A 10,991-nucleotide genomic window follows, 5' to 3' on the forward strand; every position below is an offset into this window, starting at 1 on the left:
ACAAGCACAAAAAAGGCAAAAAACCACATTCTGCCTGTTGGAAATCGATTTCATGCAGGGGGAAATCGATTTCCATAGTGCAGTTTTAAAAAAAAAACAAGTTACGTTCAGCAGGAAATCGATTTCAGCCTTAAGGAAATCGATTTCCCCAGTGCAAATTTCAGCAAAAACAGCATTTAAAGGCATGGAACTTGACTTGAACAAATATACAAACACCTTATGATCACACATCAATTAGAGCACGAATTTTCCATCAAATCACCAACAAATAGCACCAATATAGCATCAAAAATGCATTGAACACAAACAACAAAGAATCACATTGTGATATACAAAAAGGATGAAGAAAATTACCAAATCTTGAACAAAACTTAGATCTACTTCAAGAGTCACCAACACAAATCTTGATCTCTCAACAATTGAAGAAAAAAGAGTGAAATAGATGGTGGTTTAGCTCAAAGTTTGTGAGGTTCAAGGTGTGACTCACAAACTTTATGAAAGAACAAAGAGCTTTGGTGAATTTGGTAGGGATGAGGAGAGAAATTGCAAGGGGTTTTTTGGCTCTCCAAGCTTGAGAAATGAGAGAGTAGTGGGCTCTATTTATAGGATGAGAGCAAGAGTAGTGGTAGTTTGGTCTTTTTGCATTTGGTAATTAGCTTGTGTTTAATTGGTGATTAAAGTGGCAATTAAATGGTAAAAAGTGGTAAAATGGGGTTTAAGTGGGTTTAATGAAGGGATTAATTGTGATGAGGTGGAAAATTGGTAAAATGATCAAATAAAAAGGTGCCAAAATGATGTCAAGCTTCCTTCCTTATACTTTTTGAATTTCGCCTTAAGGAAATCGATTTCCCCAGGAGTGAAATCGATTTCACTCTGTTCCAGAAGAGAATTTGGCGCAAAATACACTAGGGAAATCGATTTACCCAAGAGGGAAATCGATTTCATGCTGTCCAGAATGTGATTTTGTTGAAGATTGCTGCAGGGAAATCGATTTACCCAGTAGGGAAATCGATTTCATCAGTCAAAAATGTGAAAAATGCCTTGTTTATTGCATGTCTTGGCTTGGTACCTACAAAACAAAAGCCTACAAAGAAATAAAGCAATGTTTTTGGTATTTGGGTTAGTATAATATGCATACAAGATAAACAATCATTGGTGCTTGATGGTCCCTCTTATTGATGAGGTGAGTGCAACACCATAAACAAAACTTCCAAGTGAAGCTCTTGATTAGTGATTGGGATATGAATGATATAGGATCTTAGGGTCAAAAATTGGGGTATGACAGATACCTCTCAACTTCATCATGTGCACCCTCAGCACTATGCCTTGATACTTGGTCAAAGTTCTCAACATTGAAATCCAAATTACCACGGTTCTGATGATCTCTCCTTCCCAACAAACGAGACGGAGGTGGTGGTGGAAACCCGTGATGCTGATTGAAATGATTATAGTGCCCTCCCACGTGATCAAACTCATTCGGATCATGGTGATCGTCAATTCTACCAGACACATCGTCAAACAGCCCTGGATGTCCTCCATTCTCATTCCTTCTGGAGTTCTCAACGAGAACTCGCAAGTCATCATGCCCCTTGGTCACATTAGTCAATGCTTCCATAAAATGTGCCATCTGCGCATTCATCTGCTCTGTCAGTTGAGCTCTCATCTCTGCCATTTGTTCCTGAATCTGTTCCATCTGCCTTCTCTGATTGCTCCTAGTCGGATACGGTTGATTAGCCGTCTTAGAACTCCTTCTGACAACAAAACAGCGAGACATAAGATATAAGCCCTGCAAAACCTGCAAATATATGACATGTATGATATATGAATGATATGCATGAAATGTTTGTCAATTTTCAGGTATCCAAGAGTTCATCCCGCTTTCAGATAGGACATAGAAACCCTGATACAGAATATATTCGAACAGCAATCCACGCACGAGAATAATTCAGCAAACTGAGCATATTTCATTCAAACATAACTGAGAATTTGAGTTCATACAGACAAAATACATAACCGTGTCACAATGTGCTCATAAGGCATACAAAAGAAATCCAGAACATCAAAATGCGACCCCATCCAACAATCCTGGACATGGGCGACAAACATCAAGAATACACATCAAATCAAACCCCTAGACCAAACAAATCCAATCCACAGCAGCACTAAGATCGTCTGACAACAGGATGAGCTTCTCCCTCTCCTCTCCGCTGGGATCGGAGGCTTGCGAGCTCTTCTTCAAGTCGAGCTGACTTGGCTTTTTCTTCCATCAACTGTTGTTCTGAATCCTGCATCCTTCTCTTGCTATTGTTTTCGGACCTTCGCAACTTCGCACATTCCTGCTGTTTTCGGTACAAGCTTTCTTCCATCAAGTCATGCGATCGCCTTTGGGCACGTGTCATGCTTGAACCTTCACCTTGCGCATGCTTGAGCTTACGAGCCAATTCCGCCTTTTCGCGATCTTGAAAATACCTCTCCGAGCCAACCTCATTGTCCTTTGCTCTTAGTTTGATGTTGTCCGCTTCAGTTTGAATATAGAGTTCAGCCGCAACGGTATCAGATAAAACCACGGGAGGTTGCTCATACAATGGACATGACCTCGCAAATGGCAACAACATATTTGCCACTCTTGCTTCAACCCACTTTCGGTAAGGACCCATGGCAATAGGAACTTTCTTGCTCAAAGTAGTCTGATCCCTTCTATGGACTTTAGTCCAAGCATACGCTATCTTCTCTAGCTCCGGAGGATCTTTACCATCAGCAAAGTACACTGATTCAAACGCTTCTACATCATTCTGAGCCCTTTCCATTGCATATCCCAATTGACGATAGGCGAGTGTGGGATTGTAACTAACACAACCTCTGGTTCCTATGAGAGGAACGTTGGGATATTGACCGCAACTAGTGATGATGTTGCAAATCTTCCCCACACAATAGTTCCACCTGATGTCATAAGATGTGAGGTTAACAATCCTATCTGACCACTTAAGAGAACTCTTCTTGAGCACAAAAGGTCCTCTCACCGGAAAATGCAACATGAACCACTGATACAACAATGGAAGACAAGAACCAACAACATGTCCTCCCTTCTTACTTCTCGAATGGATCGAAAAATAAGCATCTGCAAGCAACGTTGGCACGGGGTTTTTGTTCATAAAGACACAAATCGCCGCCAAACTCACAAAGTTCTCTCTTGAAGGGAATAAGACAATACCATAAATCATGATAGCAAGCAAACGACTAAAATCAACCCACTGCTCCTTCTTCGCCGCATCCTCAGCCCTACTGATCAAAAAGCAAAGATAGAAACCAGAAACACCGCCCGATGACTTCCAATTTCTTTCCACCTCCTTTATACCCATGTGAAGAGCTTCAGCTATTTTTTCAAATCTCACAACCTCGGGAACTCGAATGAAAGGTACATCATCAGTGATTCGGATGTTGAGTATGTAAGAAAATTCCTCGAGCGTTGGGACCAATTGATAGTCCTGAAACGTAAAACACCTCAACTGTGGATCATAGAACTGAAACAGGGTGATCAAAGCCATTAGATCGAAAGATGTTTTGAGGATGGAGAGCAAATTGCCATAATCATGATTGAAGTCACGGAGAACCTCCCCTTCCAACTGAGAACTCAAACCAATCAACCCCGAAACATCAATATCCGGAATCTTATAGGCTCTGGTATGCCTCGTACGTTCTTTGACGGTATCAGTGGGAATGTCCATCTTCAACTTGGGTGAACTCCTGAATATCCCTGAAAATATGACATGCAAATGCTTATTATTATACATTTTTTTTTGCGTTTCTTTTGGAAATAAATATGCTATGATGCAAAGTGGTGGGGCTTGTTGCCGCCCACCAGGCATTCTGAACTGCCGGTAACACACATAGTACAGAGCCAAAGGTTCGGCCCCCAAATGGTATACCACACGGAACATAGAATGTCAATCCACAGAACCAAAGCCCGTAGTCAACAACACACTGGAATAGAACACAGATCACCAATCGAACAAGAACCATAGTACCCCACGAATAGGAGCCAATAGTACACTCGAACGAGAACAGCGGTAACCCACGAACAAGAACAGCAGTAACCCTCGAACACGAACCAAAGTCACCATCAATGTACCTGTTAAGCAATGATTGATTCCCGCCCCACTCACGGGTAAATCTAGGCCAAGGTAGGTCAAAAAGCCAACAGAGGATCGAATGTAGGCGTTATCATACGATATTACCTCATTCCACCAAGCTCTGCCCGTCGATACGTGATCAGATCAATCAGCCATACGCCTTCTGTCCGTCACGACCACTCTATTCCTAGTTCCTATGGTATCACTCATAGCCTGGGTATTGGGCCTTTTACCTCTTGAAACACCCACCCAAAAGACAGAGATCCAGACAGTCCAGAATATGATGTAGAAAAGTAAAAGCGCACATAGAATGCAATGCAAACAGGTAAATATGCAAAGCAGTAAAAACACCCAAAGATAAACACACAAGCGCTAGGATCGACTCGCTGAGTCCGGACCCGCAATAGGTTGAGACGTCCCCAGCAGAGTCGCCAGCTGGAGCTACCGCGAAAATTAACAGAGTCGCCACTAACATATTTATCCTGAAAAGGAAGGGAATGCCAGCAAACCACAAAACAAAACAACGGTCTCACGACCAGAGAAAAAGGGTAAGGGAGTCGGTTATGCGAGGGGAAGGTATGAGCACCCCTCACGCCCATCGTACTCGATGGTATCCATGCTAATGTCTAAATCTATGGGTGTGTAAGCAAACTACGCTAATCTGGACTAAAATGCATGCAGAATGTAGGGAAAAGAAAGGATTGTGCTCGCACGGGCCCTACCCCGCTGCCTACGTATCCTTTTTGAGGAATCAGAGGTACCGTAGCTCGGCTAACTAATTTTTGTTTGTTTTGTGTTTTTTAGGTGAACGAGTTACATTCACACTCCGCTGCTCGACCTTTGGAGACTTATGCTTGGGAATGGAGCGGAAATAACAAGCTCTTAAGAAAAGAAAATCAAAGAGTGTGGTTTGTGTTTTAAAGAGATGCATGAGGAAAACCTAGGCTAAGGGGGAAAGCTTGCTACCTAATGTTATCATACAAAGGGTACAAGTCTAAACTAAACTAGCAACCTACAGGGAAGAAGGGAAAGCAAACAAGAATATCACACAAACGAGCTCCGCTCGTAAAGCAAACAAGACCAACGGTACTGACCGAATGGTAGAAAAGCGGTCCCGCCATAGCCAAGGGGAGCAGCTCAACCCAAGTCAACCAAGCATTAGACCTCGCGAAAATGATCGGGCCATAGACAAGAGGGCGGACCCCCCTCAGCAACCAAGCCGTCACGGATCGTAAAGGAAAACGGTGCGTGCGTACACCGAGCGTCAACGTCGAGCGACGCGAGCTATAAGAAAGGCGGGGGTCCGGCTGCATGAACCCTTTTCCTGACATACTCGATAACAAGATCTTGTGCAGGTTCAGAAGCGAGCAACGCGTAGCGTGCGTACTGAACGGACTCGATGAGACTAGGCGGGGGTTGATTGCTAACCCTTCCCGCGTGCCTTCCATGAGGACTTAATGGAGTGCCATATAGGACTTATTACACCGTGACTCCCTGCCGCAAAGCACAAATATAAACACACCAACAAAAACAAAGCCTCTTTCGAGGACTTGGCCAGATGAATGTCTAGGTCCTACTTCTCATGTTATTGGATGATGCGAGAAAGCGATAAAGTGCAATAGAAATAAAATGAAACGGGATCAATACCAAACGGATGATGATCCGTAAACTAAAGCGAAGCAAAGCGAAGCAAAGCGAAGAAACTAAGAATCCCGCGAGCGAGCTAGCAAAGCAAAAGCAAATGGTCAGTACACCGATTAGCCATGAAAGCTCACAAAGGTTGACATGCGTCGAGCATAATCACAATACACCTGCAAGAGGAACAAGCAAACCAAACAAGCAGATATAAAGTAATAGGAATGCGTCTCCCAGATGAGAACACAATATGAATGAAGGAAATCGTGTTCCGCAAGTAAAGCGGAACACTCATAGAATGAGCATCGATCGGTGACCTTCCAAAAGCCTCGCACACTAGCACACAAGTAAGAGATAACAAACATCGCAATCGGAATTGCGTTATTGCTATAAACCAAAAGAAACGGGCAAGTAGCATAAACATGAAATGGACAATGAAACATCAAAGAGAAATCAAACATGAATGATCTACAAGTTAATGGAAACTAAGCATCTAGTAAGATAGTACATATCATAAGCTTTCTGACGATATAAAGAACGTGCAAATCGGAATTACGAGCAAAAAGTTATGCAAGATTGAAATTATAAAAGAAAACACAAAAATTACACACAGGAACCGGTTCCTGCCCAGGACAACCCGGTTCCTAGTACTAAAACACAGAACCTGGCCAAACAAAGTAAACTGGGAACCGGTTCCCACCTAGGGACAACCCGGTTCCTGGTGCAAAAACACAGGGGGAAAAACAACGCAGGAACCGGTTCCCACCTAGGGACAACCCGGTTCCTGGTACAAAAACACAGAAAACCAACAATTTTGGATTGAGTGGGAACCGGTTCCCGCCTGGGACAACCCGGTTCCTGGCGTAGCAAAACAAGTTTTTATGCATTTTTAAGGCTCCGGGGCCATTCGCACTCAATCCAAAACCGTTCCAACTTGAAATTAGAGCAAACAAACATTGAAAATTCATGCTATACGTAAATCCGCGAATCAAATGAGTCACATATCAATAAACATGCTAAGTGCGACGCGTCAAGCAAGGCAAATATTAAGCAAAAGCACTACACATGCATTTGTGCAAACACTTTGAGTGCGACACAAGTAACATACATGGACATCAACAATTAAGCACACAAAATCATCCAATAATCACGGATTCAAACACGAATATCACAATTCATCATCGACGAGCAACAATTATATGCAATCAACATAAAATCCAAACACAATTCACATAAATACGACTAATTCAAGCAAGAAACGAACAAATTCACCGATCAATCATCATCAATCATCCATTAATCGAGAACAAGAGGCGGATCGGGATTCGAATTCACATAATAATCAACAATTAAGCACTTAATTCAAGATCCGAAAGCTTACCGAATGAAGATCTAACCGAAGCACGAACACGAACACGATACGTACGCGAACACGACACGAACGCGACACGAACTCGAATGAAATCTGGAGGGAGAGAGAGTGAGGGCGCGCGAGATGCAAGGAGAAGAGGAGGAGAAATTCGAACTTCCGATCTTGATTCTTCAATCCATGTTCTTGATCTTGATGAAGATTGATGAGTTTTGATGAAAGTTTTATGTGATTTGTGGTTTTGATCTATGAGAATTGATAGAGAATTGAGAGAAAGTGTTTGTGAAGAAACTTGGTGAATTGAAATTATGAGAGTCCTCTTTTGATTTGTGAAGAGCAAAATGTTTTATATTGTCAACGCGAAATGTCCGAATTGCCCTCGGTGCGTCTTATTTTGGCTCGTTTTTAAGGAAACTCGGTTCGGCTCTGAATCCCGGAACCAAACTAATGTCATTGCGAAGATGACCAAATTCTTGACTCGTCGCCGCGAGAATCGTCTCAATCTGACAAACGGTGAGGAAAATACGCCCGTTTGAGTGACGAGAAATATCGGTTCATCTGGTGCGACTGTGCAGAATTTTGTGAGTACCGCTCAAAGAACTCGATAAAACCCTATCTTCGGCTCAGAATCTGAACAGGCATGTGTGACGAAGAATCGAAGCTAACCAAATTTCCGAGAAAATGCCGCCGGAATGGACTTCATACGATAAAAATCGAAGAAGTTATGAATTTTCAAACTAGGCGCGACATACTCGAAAACACACTTTTTTACCGAAACAATGCGACGATCCTTACAATTCTGGGAATTTCCCGTGCATAATTGGCCTTCGGTCCGAACATATGAAATCTTGGTAATAATGGTACGGAGCTCCAGTTAAATTTTCAGGTGAATCCGACGAGCGGATTGGGAGATATGAATTTTCCGAGGTCCGAAACCCTACATTCAGCACTGTTTTTCACTACGAAACCTCAAGTAATTTGCAAATTTGACGACCTTCCTCAAAGAATTGGCTTCCGAGCCGAACGCGAAAGTTGTAGATATCGTCGAAACAGTGGGGACAATGCGGGAACTTAGCTCATATCACCTCCCCAAATATGACTTGTGAACTTTCTCGTATTTCCATTGTTTAAACCATTTTTCACGCCTTTCTTCTTAAACCCATGAAAACTCTTTATTATTTTTCTTCAATTTTAGAATGACAAAATAAACGTCATTATTAACTTATGGCTCCAATAAAGAGGGCAAATTTTGGGGTGCAACAGTACGGCGGTACATCTCTTCTCTACCTCCAGTGGAACATTGGTAGCTTACCTTCAGTGGAACGTTTGTGTATCTTGTTATATCTTCATCGTCAGTGGTACATCGATGTATTTCTCTTTAATACCTTCAGTGGAATGTTGGTATATGTTATCGTCAATGGTACGGAGGTACATCTCTTTTCTACCTCCAGTGGAACGTTGGTAGCTCACCTTCAGTGGAACGTTGGTGTATCTTGTTATATCTTCATCGTCAGTGGTACGTCGATTTATTTCTCTTTAATACCTTCAGTGGAACGTTGGTATATGTTATCGTCAATTGTACGGCGGTACATCTCTTTTCTACCTCCAGTGGAACGTTGGTAGCTCACCTTCAGTGGAACGTTGGTGTATCTTGTAATATCTTCATCGCCAGTGGTACGTCGATGTATTTCTCTTTAATACCTTCAGTGGAACGTTGGTATATGTTATCGTTAATGGTACGGTGGTACATCTCTTCTCTACCTCCAGTGGAACGTTGGTAGCTCACCTTCAGTGGAACGTTGGTGTATCTCGTTATATCTTCATCGTCCACAGTACGTCGATGTATTTCTCTTTAATACCTTCAGTGGAACGATGGTATATGTTATCGTCAATGGTACGGCGGTACATCTCTTTTCTACCTCCAGTGGAACGTTGGTAGCTCACCTTCAGTGGAACGTTGGTGTATCTTGTTATATCTTCATCGTTAGTGGTACGTCGATGTATTTCTCTTTAATACCTTCAGTGGAACGTTGGTATATGTTATCGTCAATTGTACGGCGGTACATCTCTTTTCTACCTCCAGTGGAACGTTGGTAGCTCACCTTCAGTGGAACGTTGGTGTATCTTGTTATATCTTCATCGCCAGTGGTACGTCGATGTATTTCTCTTTAATACCTTCCGTGGAACGTTGGTATATGTTATCGTTAATGGTACGGTGGTACATCTCTTCTCTACCTCCAGTGGAACGTTGGTAGCTCACCTTCAGTGGAACGTTGGTGTATCTCGTTATATCTTCATCGTCCACAGTACGTCGATGTATTTCTCTTTAATACCTTCAGTGGAACGATGGTATATGTTATCGTCAATGGTACGGCGGTACATCTCTTTTCTACCTCCAGTGGAACGTTGGTAGCTCACCTTCAGTGGAACGTTGGTGTATCTTGTTATATCTTCATCGTCAATGGTACGTCGATGTATTTCTCTTTTCTACCTCCATTGGAACGTTGGTAGCTCACCTTCAGTGGAACGTTGGTGTATCTTGTTATATCTTCATCGTCAGTGGTACGTCGATGTATTTCTCTTTAATACCTTCAGTGGAACGTTGGTATATGTTATCGTCAATGGTACGGCGGTACATCTCTTTTCTACCTCCAATGGAACGTTTGTAGCTCACCTTCAGTGGAACGTTGGTGTATCATTATATTCTCATCGTCAGTGGTACGTCGATGTATATCTTTTCATATCATCAGCGGAACGATGGTGTGTTTTCGTTTGATAAAAGATTGGTATTCTAATTCCCCAGTGAAAGAGGATGCATATTGTCTCATCCCCAGTGAAAGAGGATGCCTCCCTTTTTCTCTCATCCTCAGTAGAAGGTGGTGCTTTAACTTCTCTAGTGTGAAATGTTTTCCCCAGCAAAGTTTATTTTCCCGGCAGAATTAAGTTTCTCCAACAAAGTCTTGTTTCCCCAGCGGAATTCTTCCCGCAAGATATTTGTTTTCCTCAGTGGAGTTCCCTTTTCTCCCCAGTGGTGTCTTGTTTCATCGTCATCATATACATTCATTAAACATTACATTGCATCTTAGGTTCAAAAATTGTGTGTTTTATATATTTAAGTCTCTTCAATCTCGTCAAAACGAAGATTTGCAATCATCGTATCTCCGGATCGAAGAAACTTAAATAGGGGCATCTGTCATACCCCAATTTTTGACCCTAAGATCGTACATCAATTGCATCAAATCATTAATCAAAAGCACCATTGTGAAGCTCTATCTCTTGATGCTGTGATTATCTCTGAGGGGAATTATTGAGCATTTCTAGCTTTTTATTTGTTTAAAACTAACCAAAATCCAAAAATATGTATTTTGTCTCTTTTGTTTATATTTTACAGGTAAAAGATCGGGCAAAAATCAAAATAGTGCAAGAAAACAATTTTTGAAAATTTGAAGGTGGAAATCGATTTACCCATATGGGAAATCGATTTCCTGTGCGCAAAATTCAAAAAAATGAGAGAAGCATGACATCATTTTGGCACCTATTTTTCTTTGATCATTTTTGTCATTTTACCAATTTTCCACCTCACCAAAATTAATTCCCTTCATTAAACCCATTTTAGTCTCATTTTACCATTTAAACACCAATTAAACACAAATTAATTACCAAATTCAAAAAGACCAAATTTCCACTACTCTTGCTCTCATCCTGTAAATAGAGGTCTCTACTCTCTCATTTCTCAAGCTTGGAAAGCCAACAAACCCCTTGCAATTTCTCTCCTCATCCCTACCAAATTCACCAAAGCTCTTTGTTCTTTCATAAAGTTTGTGAGTCACACCTTGAACCTCACAAACTTTGAGCTA

This window comes from Vicia villosa, linkage group LG6, assembly GCF_029867415.1.
Source record: "Vicia villosa cultivar HV-30 ecotype Madison, WI linkage group LG6, Vvil1.0, whole genome shotgun sequence".
Lineage (NCBI taxonomy): Eukaryota > Viridiplantae > Streptophyta > Magnoliopsida > Fabales > Fabaceae > Vicia > Vicia villosa.